Below are 21,861 nucleotides of genomic sequence, written 5' to 3' on the forward strand. Positions count from 1 at the left end.
GGGGAGGGGTTACCAGGCTATTGTTCACGCCCATTACCTGGCAGTCAGAGGTGTGGAAAAGTTGGAGAACTTTGGAGGGAGATTTCTCAGCTAAGTTGATTTGGCAGTACTAGCATTCAAATAAGCATATCTTCTTCAAATATGTTCAGAATTCAATGTATGAGACCTCATTTGAAAGCTTACAATCTGCACTTTCATAATCTGTAAAAAACTGAAAAATGAAAAAGCCTAGTTGAGGACCAAATTACCAGCGGCGGTCACATATTCAAAGTGAGTTTCATCCCACATTCCTTTCTTTCACTGTGTGATATCCGTCCCCTCACGATGACGCATAGACAACTCAGCCAATCAAATCCTAGAAAGACTTACCTGTGTTTGGACTGAATATAAGACTGGGCATGACACGCTTTGAATTCACTTCTCTGACGAAACCACCTTTGTTTGCGTTGTTCAGGAAGTCCTTGCGCACGTAATGTTTTTCACAATAAATCAGACTTAACCTTTTGAACGAATCTTGGTAAATCCTTTAAAATCCATTACACTAGTCACGCAAACCCCATGTTGGAGAGATTTATTTGGGATACATCAGAACAAGGAAACACTGGACTGTGTGGTATTGTGTGAGATTGGGGGCTGTCTTTTATTGAAATCAAAACACAACGCAGAGCTTAATAAGGACAATAATAAAAGACAATGAAAGTCAACAGTTGGTGCCGTGACCCGGATCGGACATCAAACCCTGAGAAAGACCAAGACTGGTCGTCAGCCAAAGCAGACAGCTACAGCCACGGGAGACACCTGGCAGTGCAGCTGTGACCTGAACGACCCCGGACAGACAATCAGACCCAACTGGGTGAGTGGGTTCGGTATCCCGATCATAAAAACGAATCAGTAAATCTCAGTATAAACCAGTGCTGGAGGTGAATGTATGTAGCTACATGTCTTATGTTTGAATGCCAAGGTATCTGCCAAGGTACGAGCATTGTTTTGTTTTGTCTTGTGAAGTACTTCCCTATATGTATGCTGTTGTGCACAACAGCAGCTGTCCACGTGAAATAGGGTGGATGGTGTTTTCTTCTAAGGACCAGGCGGCTCCTTATGAAGGCCCGTGAGAGATCGGGGGGATGGTAGCCTTTAAGGACAGCCTGTGAGAGATCGGGGGAATTGCCTTAGATACTTGCTTTTCTTCTAAGGACCAAGTGGCTCCTTATGAAGGCCCGTGAGAGATCGGGGGGATGGTAGCCTTTAAGGACAGCCTGTGAGAGATTGGGGGAATTGCCTTAGATACCTGCTTTTCTTCTAAGGACCAGGTGGCTCCTTAAAGGAGTAGTAAAGGGAAAATGCATGTTTAGCCCTGTTTTAAGGTTACTTATGATCATATACATACATATACATATATGGTTCAGATCAAAACGTTGACAAAACTAGCACTTTTGAGAAAGTCTGATAATTGTTCTACCAACGTTTTGGTCATACAATGGATGTGGGTGGGCACCTTGAAAAATCTTTCAAAAACATGTTAAACTCTCGATTTCAAAGACAAGAAGCTCACTGAGGTGGTAATTGGTGTCCGTTGGTGTTCTGACATCAAATTTGCCGCAAAGTATGAATCCTGTAGGGTTTTATTAATCATTTTATGAAATCCATTGACTTGTATTGAAGCGACCGTTGTAGATGTCAATCCGCAGTGGGGATTCAGGAAGCGGAACTTCTTACAGTAGCTATTGTTATTGTTTATGTTGCTAGGCTACCTAGTTTACGGAAGTTTACACACGTATGTGCTGCAACTAAATAGTTCTATGCTAAATATTAAAAAAAAGCCTTTCCAGATGAACTAGAATCTTACTTTATGGCGAATTATATGTCAGAACGCCAACTAACACCTCGGTGAGTTTCTTGTCTTTGAAATTGAGGGGCGAATTCACTAAAGGATTGCGCAGCTTTTCCTGACGCAAAGCCTGTGCAAATAAGTCAAAAATTATGTTTGCTATTCACAAAGCCCTCGCAAAGGGTGAAATACGGTGTTAACTGCGTTGCGTTCGTCATTGCGTTTCTCTGCGCCGGTGTTATTAGCTCATATTTAAATTAGGTAATATGGGCGGAGAATGTTCCCCTTTCTATGCAAATGAACATTATTGCAAAACCCGCCCAATTCACAAAGATCGGCACAAATTGCCTCACGCAGTTAAAGTGAAATTAATTGCGTTTTCAGAGACGTGGTGGTATTTAAGCGCAAGGGGTGTGTCGCGGCCAGCCTGTCCGCTGATCATGGCAGCAGTGATTGTTGCGAGGCAAAAGCATCGCAACGCCAGGCGTGTTGTTCGTGAGATAATATTTAGAAGAAGGTCACTTTTTGATTTAACACTAGAACCACCGCGGTAGCTGTTTGGACACGAGAGCGCGCAGCTCTTCAGCCAACTGGAGGATGAAGTCGCGTCTGGGGAGGCTCAGTTGACTATGCGTCTCTCCACCCGTCCCCAGCGAGTCCAAGCTCCCCCAATGAATAATACTTATTTATAATAGCCTACATAGCACGAAACTGTGCGTATAATAGTCTATACGCGAAACTGCGCATTCCCTATAGCTGTTCATTGAACGGCTGGGGGCCGATATAGGTATAAATATAAAAACATAACCTACACAATATTTTTTTTATTTGAATGGTCTTGAAAATATTTTGCTTTTGTATCATAGGCAGGTATCATCTTCAGCCATGGATGATGACTCCCGTGCGTAATCCTTCCAACGTTGGAGAGGCGGCGTACAACTGGGCTCACATCAGGACGCGCGGTGTGATTGAGTGCACATTTGGAATCCTGAAAAGCCGTTTAGATGCCTAGATCGTACCGGTGGGGCAATGTTATACACTCCCCCAAAAGTATGCCAGATCATCGTGCTGCAACTTGCATAACATAAAATGACAATTTTTCCTTTGTTCGTCTTTTCAAATCATTCCACCTCCGTTTGCAGTCTTCCGCGTTTACACACACAAATGGCACTGACTGATTGGGAAATTAAACCCCAAATATGATTTTTTGCTGCAGTCGTGATATTTTTTGCGGATGTTTTTGAACCTCGTCCGTGAGGCCTTCAAGTTCGCTGTCTGAAAATCGTATCTTTCTTTTTCTGTCTGCCATCGTCCAATGATATGCATACGAGTTGTATGCGCTGTATGCGCAGTATTTATAGTCATTTCCTATATCAGCAGCAAATTGCACTCAGCCGCAAACACCGAATGGCCGTGTTTGCGCTGGGATATTATTAGCGCAATGTCTTTAGTGAATAGGTTTTTAAAACGGAGCACATAGCTGGCGCAACTGACGCGCAATGTAATGGTGCAATTAGCGGGCGCAATTTGCTTTAGTGAATTCGCCCCTGAGTGTTTAACATGATTTTTGAATGATTGAGATCGGGGTGTAGTGGTGTAGGACATGACACATTCTGAGATCTTGATAAGATACCCTCTCACACCCTATTGCTCCCCCATCCCCCGAGACAGGCCAGGCCAACAATACACATCCACAGACACTCATAGTGGAACAAAGGAACCTCCATTCTTGCTTTGTTTCTTTAATAAAGATGAAACTGCTCCATTCTCCCCCACGTGATGCAAACACCACGTGAATAAGCCCGGTGAACAAAGTTATTGTGTGATACACTGTATTGGTAATCCAACTGTAGCTACTGTATGTTATAAATAACGGATTCTGTGCTGCTTAACCTGTATAGCCGTGTTTGGTATCAGTCTGAAGCTAAAATCATGACTCGGGTGATTAGGCATGTTGTGGAATTGTCATAATCATGTTGAAACCTTAACCGGGATATTTGATGATTCCAGAGGGAGTAGGCTACAGAATGTGAGCTCTGTTTTACGATGCTAACAGGGGCCACTGGTTTATTGACCCAAGTGACCAATCGCGTGCCTGTCTAGACCCACATATCACACCTAACCCCTGATCCTTAAAAGCGATCAGACAGGAAACTCTCTCCCTCGTGTTCTCTTGTAACCCACAACTGCCAGGGTCCGTGTCTCTCCAAGTAACACGTGACCCAGGATCCAAGCTTTGTGCCGGCTGATAAGATCAGCCTGTATCCACACTGGACTGCTACCTAAGATCTCTGAGTTGACACAGGGGCTTAGGAAAGTACTCTTCAAAGATCCACCTCTGGCGAGAGCAGAGGTTTTGAATGAGATTTGCAACTTGTGAACTCTGAAACTGAACTTTGAACTCCACGAACCTCAACTTCGCGCAGCAACGCTATACCATCACTGTTTCAACGGGAGCGCAGGCGCGCTGCCCCTTTCATCAAACCGAGCGACCTTCAGTCACGTGCCTCCTCCATGCTTCGAGCCAGACAACACCGCCCGGACAATACGCTAACACACCGCTACTAAGGTTGTATCCAACAGTCTCCTATGATTGTGGTGTGAGATGCCAAAGTGTTGTAAGCTTAGAAGACTTAGGATAGGCTGTGATAACCCATGACATCATTCTTTTCATTTCTGCTGTGTTTTCATATTGCCACGTGTTTTTCCATCTGTTATTTGAATTGTGTTATAATATTATTTTGATAATTGATTAGTATAATTCCAATAAACATTATTAACTTTTGACCACGTCCGAGCGCCATCACATTATCTTAAGTCATTTGATTGAGTCAAGAACTCCGCCTACAGAATGAGATTGATGAATAAATTAGACTATTGATAAAGGTTATCTGTTTCTCTGTACATAACAGAGTGGTGCCCCATACGAGTTTGATTTAGCGCCTTAAATCCATTTTCCTTAATATTTGTGATAACCGCAGTATAATTATACTGGTCATAGCCAGAGCTATAACCCCAGAACACGCTACAGGGGGAATTGCTTTGATACCTGCTTTTCTTCTAGGGATCAGAGGATCCTTAAGAAGGCCCGTGAGAGATCGGGTGGTGTTAGTGTTAAAGGTAACCTATGCGGGACACGGGACCAAATTGCCTTTGAGAAGACCCGTGGGGGTTGGAAGCTAGATGTGTATGTATGTATGCATAGGCCTGTGTGTATATATATATACAGTCTAGGGAAGTGTTGTTGGTTAGGTCACTGTGATAAAATCATACTGTGTGTGACCCAAAACCTTATCTGCTAAGCAGAGTGCTGGAGCAGTTCTTTCTCACTCACCGACTCAGCCCCTCCCTTACACAGCCACAGAGCCAAACTACAGTAAGCCAGTCGCTTGACTATCAGCGAGAGCAGAGTAGGCTTAGGGAGGGGAGTCGGAGGAGGAGGTACAACACCGTCAATGACGGTCCGAGGTCTATCTCATCTTACCAAAGAGCGCCTGCCCCACTGACGGGGGCGGGGCTGTTTTCCGCCCCCTCCTCACAAGCTCAGAAGAGAGAGGAGGGTTCGTACTGTACAGATGTGGGAAGATAGAAATGTCACATGCTGCAGCATTTCACCTCGCGGTATTTGGCAGGGAAATCCCGTTGGAAATCTCGTGGGATTTCAGACGGGTGTTATTTCGTTTTAGTGATGCACCACCGCCAGGTGGCGTCTTTGAGTAGATTTAGCAGGCTGGGCTCAGTGTTTTTCTCCTATAGTCTACGAATGAAGCATCATTAAGTTTCACATTCTTTAATTTAAATGCTCTGTTGTAAAGCACTTTGAGCTGAATTTATCTGTATGAAAGGTGCTATACCTTGTTCTCAAACACATGTTTTCTCCATCTGGATGTAATTTAATTATTACGAACACCTATATCTAGGCCTACAGTAGCCTATCTATCTCGGTAACTGACGTCGGGTCAAGACGTGGTGGCTGTTTGGTCAAATGCGCAAAATAACAGTATTGTAAATATATTTGTTAGTAAAGATATGGTGAACGTGGGGGTTTTGCGTTGTGTTTCTGGAACGCATTCAACTGGTAGGCTACTCGTAAACTCCGGAAGTAAATTTGAAGACGGGGCATAATGTAGCCAAGTCTGAGCGCAGTAGGCTATGGCTTCAGCACGATACAAAGAAAAAATAAGCTTGATCGACTTGTGGATCCATACAAATTTGACAAAGTCGCCATGAATAAAGATCACTCATTGCCAATCATATCCGGACATTAACTATCTTGTGCATAGAGCGGCAGGTTTGACAGTGTGCGTTCACATGCACAATATACACAATATTTTGTTATTTGAATGATCTTGAATATATATATATTCAAGATCATTCAAATAAGAAAATATCGTGTATGTTTTTAGTTATTTATACCGGCGGCCAGCTGTGAGAGGCTATAGCAGAGGATATGTGCGAAGTGTATTTTAGCTGCCGCCTCAACCGTGCGTATAAGAGCAGAGCGCATCATATAGCTACAACTAGTAGCCCATAGCCATTAAAACGGCTTATTGTTTTATTCATATATCAACTAGATAATTCGATAATAATGAGTAGCCTAGTAGGCTTAAATGAATTCAATAGGGCCAAATAAGCCTTAAGTTGTAGCCTAGGCTACAGTACAATTACAAGACGCATAGGCCTAGCCTATCGTAAAAAGCGTTGCGTTCTCATAGGCCTATATTAACTTAGATAATTATTAATTATGCTCAGGTCATAATGTCCGTTGAAAATAATTCCCTCTAAGCAGAATTTGAATTATATTAAAATAGGCTAAAATTAAATTTCCACATATTCTGATTCCTTCTAGGTCTATATAAAAAAAAAAAAATTCTAATGTGTAGCCTAGGCTATAGGCTTCTGCGATGAACAAAACAGCCACAATGTAGCCTGCTTAGCGAGCAGTCTACCATAAGTAGTGTAGGCTATAGCCTAACCATAATGTAATATATCTAGACTACATGCATTGTGGTATTTCTTTATATAGCCCAGCCTGCAATTGTTTCTCAATAAACAGTTATGTCATCCTCTGAGTCCGAGTAGGCTAATAGACCGGCAGCTCTAAATGCCTTCCCAATCAATGAGACATGGTTGTAAAAATGATGTTTTATTGATGAAAAGGGTAAAACTGAAAAACATGGAGAGTCATTGCATTGATCGATGCAGTCCGTTCAAATAGGCATCAAAAGATAAAGTAGGCCCATTTAAAATGACCAATTACATTTTCAAATCCCTTCTAATCTTGGCCTTTGATAGGGTTTTTTCCCGCTATAGTGCCATTTATATCCGAACATTAACTATCTTGTGCATACAGAGCACAAACAATGAAACGAATAGATTTCCTCCCTGTCAGCCTACTTTTATTCTTTAGGTTTTACAGAATCGGCCTACAATGTCCACACATGCATGCGCCATCTGACTAGCTCGTCACTCGCCAGCGAACCTGGACTAGACTATTGTAACCCCCCCAAATTCTTTTATATTCAAATAAACTGGATGAACCGGTTTCCTAGCCCTGGATCGTGGGGAGGGGGGTAGCCTGCGTTAGCGGGTGCTTTGCCATGACCGGCCATTGAATTCGCTAGTTTGATTGATAGATGGATGGATTTAACATCCAAAGTAAATTGTGCAAGTATTGTATAGGCCCATGTGTAAGAGATGAATGGCTGTAACCATGAACTCAGCCAGAGGTAGGCCCTACTGCAGATTATCAGCATTATCACCAGTCTCAATTTATGTCTCAATTTATGTGTTGCCATTCATTTAAACCACCATCTCATCTAGACTACTTCTGTTGCTGCATTTTTACATTCATGCTTTCATGATTTTAGAGCGCAATAAACATTTTCCAGGATTCCAATAAGTCCATCCAGTCATCCAACTTTGTGCTGAGCGCAGCGCAGGCTGGTAGCCTACTGTCAAGGCTCACGACTGATGCACTCCCTTAACACGTCTCAACTCCCCAGACCATCAAGAGAATTTCAATATGAAAGACCTTGGGATTCCAGGAATCAAGGCCGTTTCAGACGGGGAGCGACATTCGCCTGCGTTCTCGCTCGGATCAGCGGGGGACGCACGCGTCCTGTGCGCAGCGGGGAAAGCTGACTACAATTCAGCTCTTGTCGCGGGCGGGCGTGTGCAGCCTAGTTCCATATGAGAACACTCCTCGGTCCAATTCCGTATAGTAGATCAGCCTGTGTACTTTCAACGAATGTATTATTAGACATAATATCATAATAATATATATAGCCTTCAACGACCTCCTGAGCTGCCTGCCTGATGGTCTCAGGGCTAAAGAGACCGCGCGTCGTTCCTCACCCTAACTATTGGCATGCTATCAATGAAAGAAAATACATTGTAAATAAACATGGTTTTAGGCTATTGTTTTTATGTAGGCCTATAGGTTAAGCTATTTGTGTTCATAAGATACCGTCATTGTAAACGAAAGTAACCTATAGCCTATAATCCAATTGACTGGAACCAGGGGGTTTGACAAAAGTTAAGAGGCAATTAAATTTGTCTTGACTGCATTCAAGATGTATCTTTCACATTAAAACTACATACAAAGCTGGGAATGCTAAGAAAATTGCATATGTTTGCAAACTAAAACAAGTGAACACAATTTTACAATCGAAAAATGCTTATGAGGCCATTATTTTACTTATATGGGGCAAAAGTGGTTTCTCTTCCTGCTTCTGCCTAAGCCCTCCACAATACCACAACACAACGTGTCATATTTTACCGAAGGAGAAGTGAAGAAGACGGTAGCTAGCAGTAGCTAAAGCAGTTAGCTAATGTTAAGATCATTCCTCTAGCTGCTTTGCTGCTAATGCGAGTTCGTCTCCGTTCCTGCCCGAGAAACAGAAGTTGAACTAATAGCATCAAAATCAAAATCAAAATAGCTACAGGAATCAACGTTGTAAAGTTAGCTATCTTCTTTTTAGCCACCGACAGCTACCGTTAATATCATGGAAGTTGCTGTCGTGAGCTAACTTGCTATCCTGGTCTTATCGTGCAGCTTCACAGGCTGCTATTAGCAGACAGCACTAAAGTTGACAAAATCACACTTGCACAACATTAGAATTCCAACCATTTATATGGGATTTATCATTCAACTAAACATGGAACCTGAATACTACCTGATATTTCAACCTGCTGCCATCAGTGATCGGCGCGTCTGCTTGTTTGAGTCATGAATATCTTACGCAGTTACATTCCATGTAGTGTCCCAAAACTGTTAAATCATTCCCCATGTAGTTCACTATGAGTCGCACTCAATACATCCATGGTAATAGGGAGGGAGTGAGTGAACCATTTCAAACACATCTCTGGTCATCTCCGTTAGCCATCTTACTCGTCCTGATGCCATGTTCCATAGAACACTCAGCCTAATGTATTAAACTTCTACTTGTCCCAACAGTTAACAGATATAGACCCGGCGACAGTTACAGAGATAGAAACTATAAATAGATAGGCTTTGTTCGTAATAATTAAATTACAACCAGACAGAGAACAAGGAGTTTGAGAACGGTAGGCTCATCTAATGTGCGAGATGAGCTACAGCAATGGGTCAATGAGTGGTATTACTGCGCCCCTATGGGCAGGCGAGCGGTGGTGCGGAATGCCATAAAGCGCCTGTTAGAATACCGCGGGTCAAGTTACATTCTTATGTTCCCACATCTGTAGATATAGCAATATATAGCATATAAAAGTGCGTGCATTGTTTTGTCCTGTGAAGTAGGCCACTTCTCTATGTGTAGTCTTTAAAGGAGAATGCTCGTTTTTGACAACCTGGACCTTATTTACGGTATATTATAAGACGTTTCACTCACCAAGATAACTTTGGTGTAATTCGGAGGCCTGTAGAAGAAATTTAAAATCCAGCGCGAGCGAAGTATATCCATGTAATGGCGGCGGACGGGGCACTGAGAATGCAGCTTCTAAAAAATCTATTTTTTGCCGCGAAACTGTTGTTTTCATCAATCTGTCTTTATGAATCGCTAGTTGTGCTTACATAGAGCGTAGGCCTGTTGTGGTTTTTCACATGCCTCTGTAATATGATCTTTAGAAATGTCTTTAGAAACAAAATAGCTTCCTCATTTGCTCCAGCACGCATGCGCACAGCATTCTCCTTTAAGGACAGCCTGTGCGAGATCAGGGGAATTGCCTTAAAGTAGACCTCTAGGGACGGGCGTGCTCCCTAGAAGGTTGGTGTAGCCTTTAAGATGTTTTCTTAAAGTAGACCTCTAGGGACCGGCGTGCTCCTAGAAGGTTGGTGTAGCCTTTAAGATGTTTTCTTAAAGTAGACCTCTAGGGACCGGCGTGCTCCCTAGAAGGTTTTGTGTAGCCTTTAAGATGTTTCTTAAAGTAGACCCGCAGGATTTCCATCCTGGGGTTGCCCGCCCACGCGACGAGATCGGTGGGGGGGTTCACTTCTGGGGACCGGCGTGTCATACCATACCATACCATTTTATTTATAGAGCACATTTAAAAACAACAAAGTTGACCAAAGTGCTGTACAAGTCAAACAACAATAACACACAAAGAGCACATAGTAAAACATACGCAGTATGTCACATGAAAAAGGACAAGTCTCTTAGGCCATGTCAGGAAAACGCCAAAGAATATAAGTGTGTTTTGAGGCGTGATTTAAACACCTGCAGAGTGGGGGCCTGTCTAACATGCAGGGTTAGCTCGTTCCAGAGCTTAGGGGCTGCCACTCGAAAAGAGTCCTTGAGAAGGGCTCTGCGAAAGACCGGGGTTTTTACGTTAGTTTGTGATTTATGTTTATTGTTGTATATGGAAGCCTGTGTATATATATATATATATATATATATATATATACTTATTCTAGGATGGTGTAATTGGTTAGGGTGCTGTGATAAAATCATACTGTGAATGACCCAAAACCTTATCTGCTCCAGCGGAGTGCTGGAGCCATTCCTTCTCACTCACCGACTCAGCCCCTCCCTTACACAGCTACAGAGCCAAACTACAGTAAGCCAGTCGCTTGACTATCAGCGAGAGCAGAGTAGGCTTAGGGAGGAGTCGGAGGAGGAGATAGAACACCCGTCAATGACGGGCCGAGGTCTGTCTCATCTTACCAAAGTGAGCCCGTCCCACTGCAGGGGGCGGGGCTGACAATGCAGTCAGATGAGGACAGAAATGACGAGAGGTTAGAGGAGGAGCCCGAGTTTTCCGCCCCCTACTCACAAGCTCAGGAGAGAGAGGAGGGATCGTACTGTAGATGTAACACTCCCACCAGCTGTTTCGAAACTTGCGCCCCCTACGACCGGGGGGGTGTTACTGTCGGTGCAGATGGCAATCTTGAATGCTGGACGGCTAGTGTAAAACATCCACGTGATGTAGGTGATGTGAACATGGCTCAGGCCAGTCACCTGTTGGTCGGTGACACTCTAACTAAAGCAATCACCACCAAGGTCAAGAGAGTAGAGGAGAAAGCCAGAGCTCCACAGATCCCATTCAGAGCTAGGGATGACAAACGAGAGCGCTGTCATCTTTGTGGGAGCAGAAGCTCAGAGAACAGCTTTCACCCTCACACGGCTCCCCCATTATTCAGCAGCTGATGCCGCTCCGCGTCCGAGGCCGCCCTGTTACAAAAGCCAGAAGGCCTGTGTGTAACAACCACCTTGAACGCCAAAACATGTAGAGTTCCTCCTTGATGCGAGGGGGGGTGGTGGCTACCGTCACTCCTCATCGCTGTCTAGAGGGAACCGACACCATGATGAGAGAGCATGCATTGGTGAAGGGGGGGGGGGGGGGGGGGGGCTATTTTGGATGAGGTAAAACCAGGCCATTCCTGCTGGAATTGGGATCTGTGTGTGTGGGACCGGTAGGATAACCCCTACTGGGCCTTGATGTGTTCACCAATAGATTCATCCCCTCAGTTCCCACAAGGGAAAGTTAAATGGAGTTCGAGAGCCTGAGCCTGTGTACTTCCCACTGTTAATGATGGCGATGATGCGATCACTGGTACTCCTGAAAAGGAAGAGTCCCCCCAGATTGATCTGGCGGACACCGGGTTTGCCGCATGGTGCGGTATGGACCCACTGCCTACATTGAGCAGGGATACCCTGATTTCAGAGCAGAAACAGGACCCCATTCTGAGCTCCTTCCGAGAGACTGCAGCTACTGGAGAGGGGATTAAAACAATAGCTGAGGGCTTCTACCTCAAAGATGATGTACTTATGAGAAAGTGGAGACCCACAGATAGACTTGCGACTGATGAGTGGAGTGTACATGAGCAACTAGTCCTGCCTTCCGACTATCGTGGCACGGTATTGCGGTTGGCTCATGAAACACCGTTAGCTGGCTACCTGGGCATTAGAAAGACTCAGGCTAAGATCATGAGATACTTTTATTGGCCTAAACTCCATCAAGATGTTGTAGCTTTCTGTCGCTCGTGTCATTCCTGTCAGTTGGTAGGGAAGCCCAACCAGAAAGTTCCGGTAGCTCCCTTGACTCCAATACCTGTGGTGGAAGAGCCCTTCTCTAAGGTGGTCATTGAATGTGTCGGCCCTCTGCCAAAGACCCAAAAAGGGAATGAGTTCTTGTTGACCATAATGGACGTCACTACGCGTTTCCCTGAGGCAGTCCCTCTGAGGAACATTAAGGCCAGAACCATCATAGAGGCACTAGTGAGATTATTCTCTCACTTTGGGTTGCCTCAGCAAGTGCAACATGATCAAGGAACCAATTTTGTGTCTGGAGTGTTTCAGGAGGTGATGTGCGAGCTTGGGATTTCACAAGTTGTTTCATCTGCATATCACCCTCAGTCTCAAGGAGTCCTGGAACGGGCCCACCAAACTATTAAGTCTATGATAAAGACATATAGTGATCAGTTTCCTGGAGAATGGGATGCTGCACTTCCTTTCTTGCATTTTGCTTTGCGAGATTCTGTGAGCGAATTTGCCTACAGAGTGGAAAGCTGAGGTTAAAGCTCTTGTGGCAGAGTTTTCGCTCCTTTTCCAGGATATCCCAGGGCGCCCCATGATGTGGATATAGGGTGTGCCAATCCAGTTAAACAGCACCCATATAGGCTTGCACCATCTAAATTGCAGACCTTGAGAGACGAATTGTCATATATGCTAGAGATTGGAGCTATAGAACATGGACAAAGTGACTGGAGCTCTCCTGTAGTATTGGTTCCGAAACCGGACAACACATCCAGGCCATGCATTGACTATAGAAAGGTGAATCAACTGACTGTGCCGTTTACACGACAACGATCCCTGCAACTTTTGTTGCGGTGTGGCCTTTCGTTTAAATGACAACGGTGTTTTGCGGGCCTGAATCCGAATGAATTTGACACCAGGTCCCAGAGTGGAATCTTTGAAAACGCCACCGTAATTCTCGCCGTGTAAACTGGCAATACGCAATTCTTGCGAAAAAGGTGATGACACGGCCCCACTTCGTGCCTATAGGCATGCGCGAATAGAAGAATATGAGGGATATAGCCTACTTTACTGCTCACAGCTCAGTGCAGCTAGATAGCCTAATGAAAGAAAAAATAAAAAATAAAGCCTAGGCCTAGATAATAAAAATAAAAGGAGGACAAACGAAATATTAGGCCAATTAATCTAGTGACTAGTGAGTAAAAGGATTTGTCTCTAATCATGCCGGTCAATTGTACAGCTAGACCTAGGCCTAACAGCTGGATTCTGAAGATGTGAACCCATCATTCTTACTGCCATAGGGGGCGGGAACAAAAACCTATCAAAGGCAAGTCACCAGCGAGAAAAGGCCAAGATTAGAAGGGAAACCTCCAACAGTTAACTGTGGTCACCATGGAGCATCTAATCCAGTTGTGTCATGCCAACCAGCATTTCCTTAATATCGTTGTAGGTCCATGTGTCCGGGAACATTAATGTCCCGGACAAATGGAAGAAATTCTGGTCATTATATTATTTATTTAGACTTTTCGGCCTGTTGGCCTTCTCAGGCCAACATACCCAAACGTCCAAATAAAATAACTGCATATGGAGCCAGAGTGTGCAACACGTTTCCTTATGTTTCATCCCATCCCCGTCGCCATATTGTTGATGCTATTTTTCCTTAATGCTTGGATTAAGAATAAGAGCACGCGAGTGGTCGATTCAATCTGGGTAAAACAAAGACGAGAGCTTTATTCTTCAATACGTTTGCAAGCGGTCTCTCACAACAGGAAATGGATTCAAGTCAGAGAGCCCCGTCCAATAGAGGCGGAGCCCTTTTAAGGGGACAGTGTCGTGACATGAGGTTTGACCAGCTGCTCTGGCAGACACAGATGGCAGTGAGAACTTAGTTAAGGTGTGATTCCCACAAACATTGTAAAACAATTAAACAGAGGAAACAGGAACATCAATAGAGTAAGATAAACAGAAACCCTATCTTGGCGTGAACACATGGGTGATTGTTGAAATTCTTTAACACCAGTTCTTCCAGTGATCTGCACCTCACAAGATTACCTTGGTATGCGATACCTTTTTGTTATCTATAAGCTAGGCTATAGGCTTTCATGATTAGCATGCTCTATACAAGCGCCACTGGACAGCCTTTCACTTTATTTTGTCACCTTTGCTACTTTGAATTACGGCTGTAGGCTAGATGGCATGAATTGGATTTGAAGATGTAATTGATCATTTTAAATAGGCCAACTTTTGATGCCTATTTGAACGGACTGCATCGATCAATGCAATGACTCCACATTACGCAAGTCTGTTTGTTTGGGACTAACGACAGTAATTTCTATAATAATATAATCTTTTCTCTTTCCATGTATTTCAGTTTGACCATTTTCATCAATAAAACATCAATTTTACAACCACGTCTCATTGACTGGGAAGGCATTTAGAGCTGCCGGTCAAATCATAGCCTAGGCTACTCGGAGGATGAGGATGACATAACTGTTTATTAAGAAACAATTGATAGGCAAGCTGGGCTATATAAAGAAATATCACAATGCATGTAGTCTAGATTTATAACATTATGGTTAGGCTATACACTTTATGGTAGACTGCCCTCTTGCTCGCTATAAGCGCAGCACTCAGCGTCTCTTTTCCGAGCGCTCCGGCTGTTTTTGAGCGGCCGCTCCGAGCGCTCAAAGTTGAAAATATCTCAACTTTTCACAAAGGCGCTCGTTACTGCCGCTCCTACTGTTGTCTCCTACGGATCGTGTCATGTACCCACATCCTCCTTGCTCTAACGGTAGGCCTATCGCTGTCAGATTCACCGTCAAGCTCGTTCATGGAATGGTCACAACGATTGCTGTCCATAATCTGGGCATTACAATAACATTCAGAACGACTAGCCTATTGATTGCAGGCATAGAGACCTACTGCATATTAGAATAACAACATAATAGTCATATAATAACAATAATGACAACAATAATAATACTATTTATTATTATCATTATCATTATTAATAATAATAATAATAATAAATAAATATTCATCAGTATTATGATAATAATAACATAGAATAGCTAAACATAATATAATCGAGTCGAATAGAATAGCCTGGTAACAAAATGACACATTTTATAGCATGCATAAAGTAATCAGCTAGGCCATGAAGCAGAAGGCAGTCGATATGGCTAAAAGACACGTTCTTTTTAGGTGTAGGCCTACATCATATCTGTGTGCTGTTAAGGATCCCTTTTTGATATAATAGCCTATAACAACATATAAATGTGTTAAGACTGTGCTTAGGCTAGCCTACTATTGTGAAATAACGACAGGCCTACATTTTACACAGTGGTCTGACAGGTGTGTGAAAACCTGGCGGAAGCGGTGTTCATAAAGGATGTGAATGAATTAGATTTATTTAACAGTAATGTCAAACAAGGGGAACTTAGGAAAACTTATTAGGCCATGTACGAAGCCTGTTGCCTGCTGGCTTGGCATGCGTACTACAGCCTTAGCAAACATGTTTGCGGATCTGTGTGAACGCGGATCCTTAACGCAGTACTGTTGTGTGAACGCGGAACCTTTGGGAAACGCAAAGAAGATCTTTCCCGTTTTGGAAAATTTGTTGTCGTGTAAACGTGGCCTAAGGCTGATGCTTTCCCAATTCCCAGATTGGAGGATTGTATATGTTACGGTGAATGTGAGAAAACGGGGAATGTGAGCTTTTCCCGGTTAATGTGCACATTCCCCGACCTCGCGGGGAATGTAGGAGAAACATGTGCGTTTCTCACATCTCCCGGGTAATGTGCACATTCCCCGACCTTGCAGGAGATGTGAGAAATTGGTTAGTATTTCTCACATCTCCCGGAAGGTCGAGGATTGTGTACAGATTTGGGAACATAAGAATGTAACTTGACCCGCGGTATTCTAACAGGCGCTATACAGCATTCCGCACCACCGCTCGCCTGCCCATAGGGGCGCAGTAATACCACTCATTGACCCATTGCTGTAGCTCATCTCGCACATTAGATGAGCCTACCGTTCTCAAACTCCTTGTTCTCTGGTTGTAATTTAATTATTACGAACAAAGCCTATCTATTTATAGTTTCTATCTCTGTAACTGTCGCCGGGTCTATATCTGTTAACTGTCGGGACAAGTAGAAGTTTAATACATTAGGCTGACTGAGTGTTCTCATATGGAACATGGCATCAGGACGAGTAAGATGGCTAACGGAGATGACCAGAGATGTGTTTGAAATGGTTCACTCACTCCCTATTCCCTATTACCATGGATGTATTGAGTGCGACTCAGTGAACTACATGGGGAATGATTTAACAGTTTTGGGACACTACATGGAATGTAACTGCGTAAGATATTCATGACTCAAACAAGCAGACGCGCCGATCACTGATGGCAGCAGGTTGAAATATCAGGTAGTATTCAGGATCCATGTTTAGTTGAATGATAAATCCCATATAAATGGTTGAAATTCTAATGATGTGCAAGTGTGATTTTGTCAACATTAGTGCTGTCTGCTAAAAGCAGCCTGTGAAGCTGCACGATAAGACCGTGATAGCAAGTTAGCTCACGACAGCAGCTTCCATAATATTAACGGTAGCTGTCGGTGGCTAAAAAGCAGATAGCTAACTTTACAACGATGATTCCTGTAGCTATTTTGATTTTGATGCTATTAGTTCAACTTCTGTTTCTCGGGCAGGAACGGAGACGAACTCGCATTAGCAGCAAAGCAGCTAGAGGAATGATCTTAACATTAGCTAACTGCTTTAGCTACTGCTAGCTACCGTCTTCTTCACTTCTCCTTCGGTAAAACATGACACCGTTGTGTTGTGGTATTGTGGAGGGCTTAGGCAGAAGCAGGAAGAGAAACCACTTTTGCCCCATATAAGTAAAATAATGGTCTCATAAGCATTTTCGATTGTAAAATTGTGTTCACTTGTTTTAGTTTGCAAACATATGCAATTTTCTTAGCTTTCCCAGCTTTGTATGTAGACAAATTATTTTGCCTCATAACTTTTGTCAAACCCCCTGGTTCCAATCAATTGGATTATAGGCTATAGGCTACTTTCGTTTACAATGACGTTACCTTATGAACACAAATAGCTTAACCTATAGGCCTACATAAAAACAATAGCCTAAAACCATGTTTATTTACAATGTATTTTCTTTCATTGATAGCATGCCAATAGTTAGGGTGAGGAACGACGCGCAGTCTCTTTAGCCCTGAGACCATCAGGCAGGCAGCTCAGGAGGTCGTTGAAGGCTATATATATTATTATGATATTATGTCTAATAATACATTCGTTGAAAGTACACAGGCTGATCTACTATACGGAATTGGACCGAGGAGTGTTCTCATATGGAACTAGGCTGCACACGCCCGCCCGCGACAAGAGCTGAATTGTAGTCAGCTTTCCCCGCTGCGCGCAGAACGCGTGCGTCCCCCGCTGATCCGAGCGAGAACGCAGGCGGAATGTCGCTCCCCGTCTGAAACGGCCTTGACTCCTGGAATCCCAAGGTCTTTCATATTGAAATTCTCTTGATGGTCTGGGGATGCGAGACGTGTTAAGGGAGTGAGCCTTGACAGTAGGCTACCAGCCTGTGCTGCGCTCAGAACAAAGTTGGATGAATGGATGGACTTATTGGAATCCTGGAAAATGTTTATTGCGCTCTAAAATCATGAAAGCATAAATGTAAAAATGCAGCAACAGAAGTAGTCTAGATGAGATGGTGGTTTAAATGAATGGCAACACATAAATTGAGACATAAATTGAGACTGGTGATAATGCTGATAATCTACAGTAGGGCCTACCTCTGGCTGAGTTCATGGTTACAGCCATTCATCTCTTACACATGGGCCTATACAATACTTGCACAATCTACTTTGGACGTTAATCCATCCATCTATCAATCAAACTAGCGAATTCAATGGCCGGTCATGGCAAAGCACCCGCTAACGCAGGCTACCCCCCTCCCCACGATCCAGGGCTAGGAAACCGGTTCATCCAGTTTATTTGAATATAAAAGAATTTGGGGGGGGGGGGGTTACAATAGTCTAGTCCAGGTTCGCTGGCGAGTGACGAGCTAGTCAGATGGCGCATGCATGTGTGGACATTGTAGGCCGATTCTGTAAAACCTAAAGAATAAAAGTAGGCTACATTCAACATTCATTGGAATGGTCGAGTTGGCCTGTATTTTCAGTGTTTGCTGGTAGCGGACTGCATCGATCAATGCAATGACTCTCCATGTTTTTCAGTTTTACCCTTTTCATCAATAAAACATCATTTTTACAACCATGTCTCATTGATTGGGAAGGCATAGAGCTGCCGGTCTATTAGCCTACATTCGGACTCAGAGGATGACATAACTGTTTATTGAGAAACAATTGCAGGCTGGGCTATATAAAGAAATACCACAATGCATGTAGTCTAGATATATTACATTATGGTTATACACTTTATGGTAGACTGCCCTCTCGATCGCTAAGCAGGCTACATTGTGGCTGTTTTGTGCATCGCAGAAGCCTATAGGCTACACATTAAAAAAATGTTTTTTTTTATATAGACCTAGAAGGAATCAGAATATGTGGAAATTTAATTTAACCTATTTTAATACAATTCAAATTCTGCTTAGAGGGAATTATTTTCAACGGACATTATGACCTGAGCATAATTAATAATTATCTAAGTTAATATAGGCCTATGAGAACGCAACGCTTTTTACGATAGGCTAGGCCTATGCGTCTTGTGATTGTACTGTAGCCTAGGTTACAACTTAAGGCTTGCCCTATTGAATTCATTTTATAGCCTACTAGGCTACTCATTATTATCGAATTATCTAGTTGATATATGAATAAAACAATAAGCCGTTTTAATGGCTATGGGCTACTAGTTGTAGCTATATGATGCGCTCTGCTCTTATACGCACGGTTGAGGCGGCAGCTCAAATACACTTCGCACATATCCTCTGCTATAGCCTCTCACAGACAGCTAGGTGCACTTCATGCATTGGTAGACAGTTCTGTTCTTGCTGCAGCTTGTCTTCACCATGCAAGTATTTTTTTGGGGGTATTCTTCTGTGGACACTGCGAGGGGCGCCGCAGGTGGCTGTTTGGACGCCAGAGCGCGCAGCTCTTCAGCCAACTGGAGGATGTCACGTCTGGGGAGGCTCTGTGTCTCTCCACCATTCCCCAGCGAGTCCAAGCTCCCCCAATGAATAATACTTATTTATAATAGCCTACATAGCGCGAAACTGTGCATATAATAGGCTGTAGCCAGCGCGAAACTGCGCATTCCCTATAGCCGTTCATTGAACAGCTGGCGGCCGGTATAAATAAAAAACATACACGATATTTTGTTATTTGAATGATCTTGAATTTATATATATATTCAAGATCATTCAAATAACAAACTATTATGTATGTTTCTTTCATTTATAATTTAACAATAGGGGGTGCAACATAACACAATTTTAGGGAAAATCATTGACAGGCGGACTTCAATGTTTTATTAAAATATAGTTATGTGCAAATGAAAACCCACAATCGTCCTATGGACTTTACCCCAATTTTGGAAATCAGATAAAGGCGTTCACAAGACCATTTCAATAATCGCATTATACAATTATCGGTTGATGTCTCACTGTCAAACCTGCCGCTATGCACAAGATAGTTAATGTCCGGATATGATTGGCAATGAGTGATCTTTACTCATGGCGACTATTTCAATTTTGTATGGATCCACACCTCCGATCAAGCTTATTTTTTCTTTGTATCGTGCTGAAGCCATATAGCCTACTGCGCTCAGACTTGGCTACATTAGCTGGTGCCCTGTCTTCAAATTTACTTCCGGGGTTTACGAGTAGCCTACCAGTTGAATGCGTTCCAGAAACAAAACGCAAAACCGTCACGTTCACCACATCTTTACTAACAAATATATTAGCAATACTGTTATTTTGCGCATTTGACTTAACAGACACCACGTCTTGACCCGACGTCAGTTGCCGAGATAGATAGGCTACTGTAGGCCTAGATATATTATAGGTGTTCGTAATAATTAAATTACATCGAGATGGAGAAAACATGTGTTTGAGAACAAGTTAATAATAACAATTAAACGTTATTTGTATAGCCCCTTTCATACAGATAAATTCAGCTCAAAGTGCTTTACAACAGAGCATTTAAATTAAAGAGTGTGAAATTTAATGATGCTTCATTCGTAGACTATAGGAGAAAAACACTGAGCCCAGCCTGCTAAATCTACTCAAAGACGCCACCTGGCGGTGGTGCATCACTAAAACGAAATAACACCCGTCTGAAATCCCACGGGATTTCCAACGGGATTTCCCTGCCATATACCACGAGGTGAAATGCTGCAGCATGTGACATTTCTAACTTCCCACATCTGTACATTAACCGGGAAATGCTTACAATTCCCGACCTTGCGGTAAATCTAGCAAAGTCCAACCGTATGCAAAACCTCTGCGCAGCAGGGAGGGGGATGCTACCGTAGGCTTATGCCAAAAGACAAGTGTGAGTTTGATGCATCCTCAACTAGATTATTTACAGTTAATAATAACAGTCCAGGGATGACTTTTTGTCATGTATTTATTCTAGAAAACACAGCCTATTCTCACAATGAGATCTTAACATGATCAAACACACCTGTGTACTGAATCCTAAGGTCTTATTGCAGCGTTGTGCTGCGCATATAGAGGCTATTGTGCTAAAATGATGACTACATTTCGGGGTGGGTGGAGGTGAACATATTAAGTCAAGTTATTATTTTCCTTTCATAATTTACAACACCAAAGAATTGTAATTCTGCATAACATTCTGAAAGTTGTGTAAGCCTAATCATCACTGCAGTGGCATCTGCTCCACGGAATGTTGATCATCCCAGCACCTCGATTCGACCCAACTGCAGGAAGCATTGTGCATTTTTGGAGTAAACAGCTCCAGTAGCGATATTCTATTATAACCAGAGGGCATTACAATAACATTCAAAACGAGATCTATTGACTGCATGACCTGTTACGTCTCCGGACTCCGGATTAGGCTACCCCATGACCGCTGTGCGCTCACAGAGTCTTGGTGCACGGCCCTCTGTCTCTCCAAATTCCTTGGATTATGTTGAATCGCTGCACTACGCATGCAGTCTGCCACATATTAGTAGGATCAGTAGGCTATATGTAGACTACATCCCCTGCCCCTTTCTGTAAAACGTATTGTGTTGCCTTTGTATAAGAAATGAACTATAATGATTTAATTGATCTGACTAATAATCAGTTATTGCAGTGGTATTCCGCTCGATTCCTTTATATCACCGCAACTGACAGATGTTCCAGAACAGTAACGTTTCAGTGTTCAACAGGCTTTGTTGGACACTGTAGTTGCTTAAAAATGAAAAGTATTTGCCAAAGCCTGGGTTCGCTTAAAAAGATGTTCAGTCAGGTTTATTAAGAAACAATACGGTTGCAAACGGACTTCAATAGTAAAAACACAGAGTGATTCTATCAGAGAAGTGAAAGTCAGATCGCCAAAACTGCTCCTTATATTGCTTCAAACC

The sequence above is a fragment of the Borostomias antarcticus genome (assembly GCF_949987555.1).
Source record: "Borostomias antarcticus genome assembly, chromosome: 19".
NCBI classification, from domain to species: Eukaryota; Metazoa; Chordata; class Actinopteri; order Stomiiformes; family Stomiidae; genus Borostomias; species Borostomias antarcticus.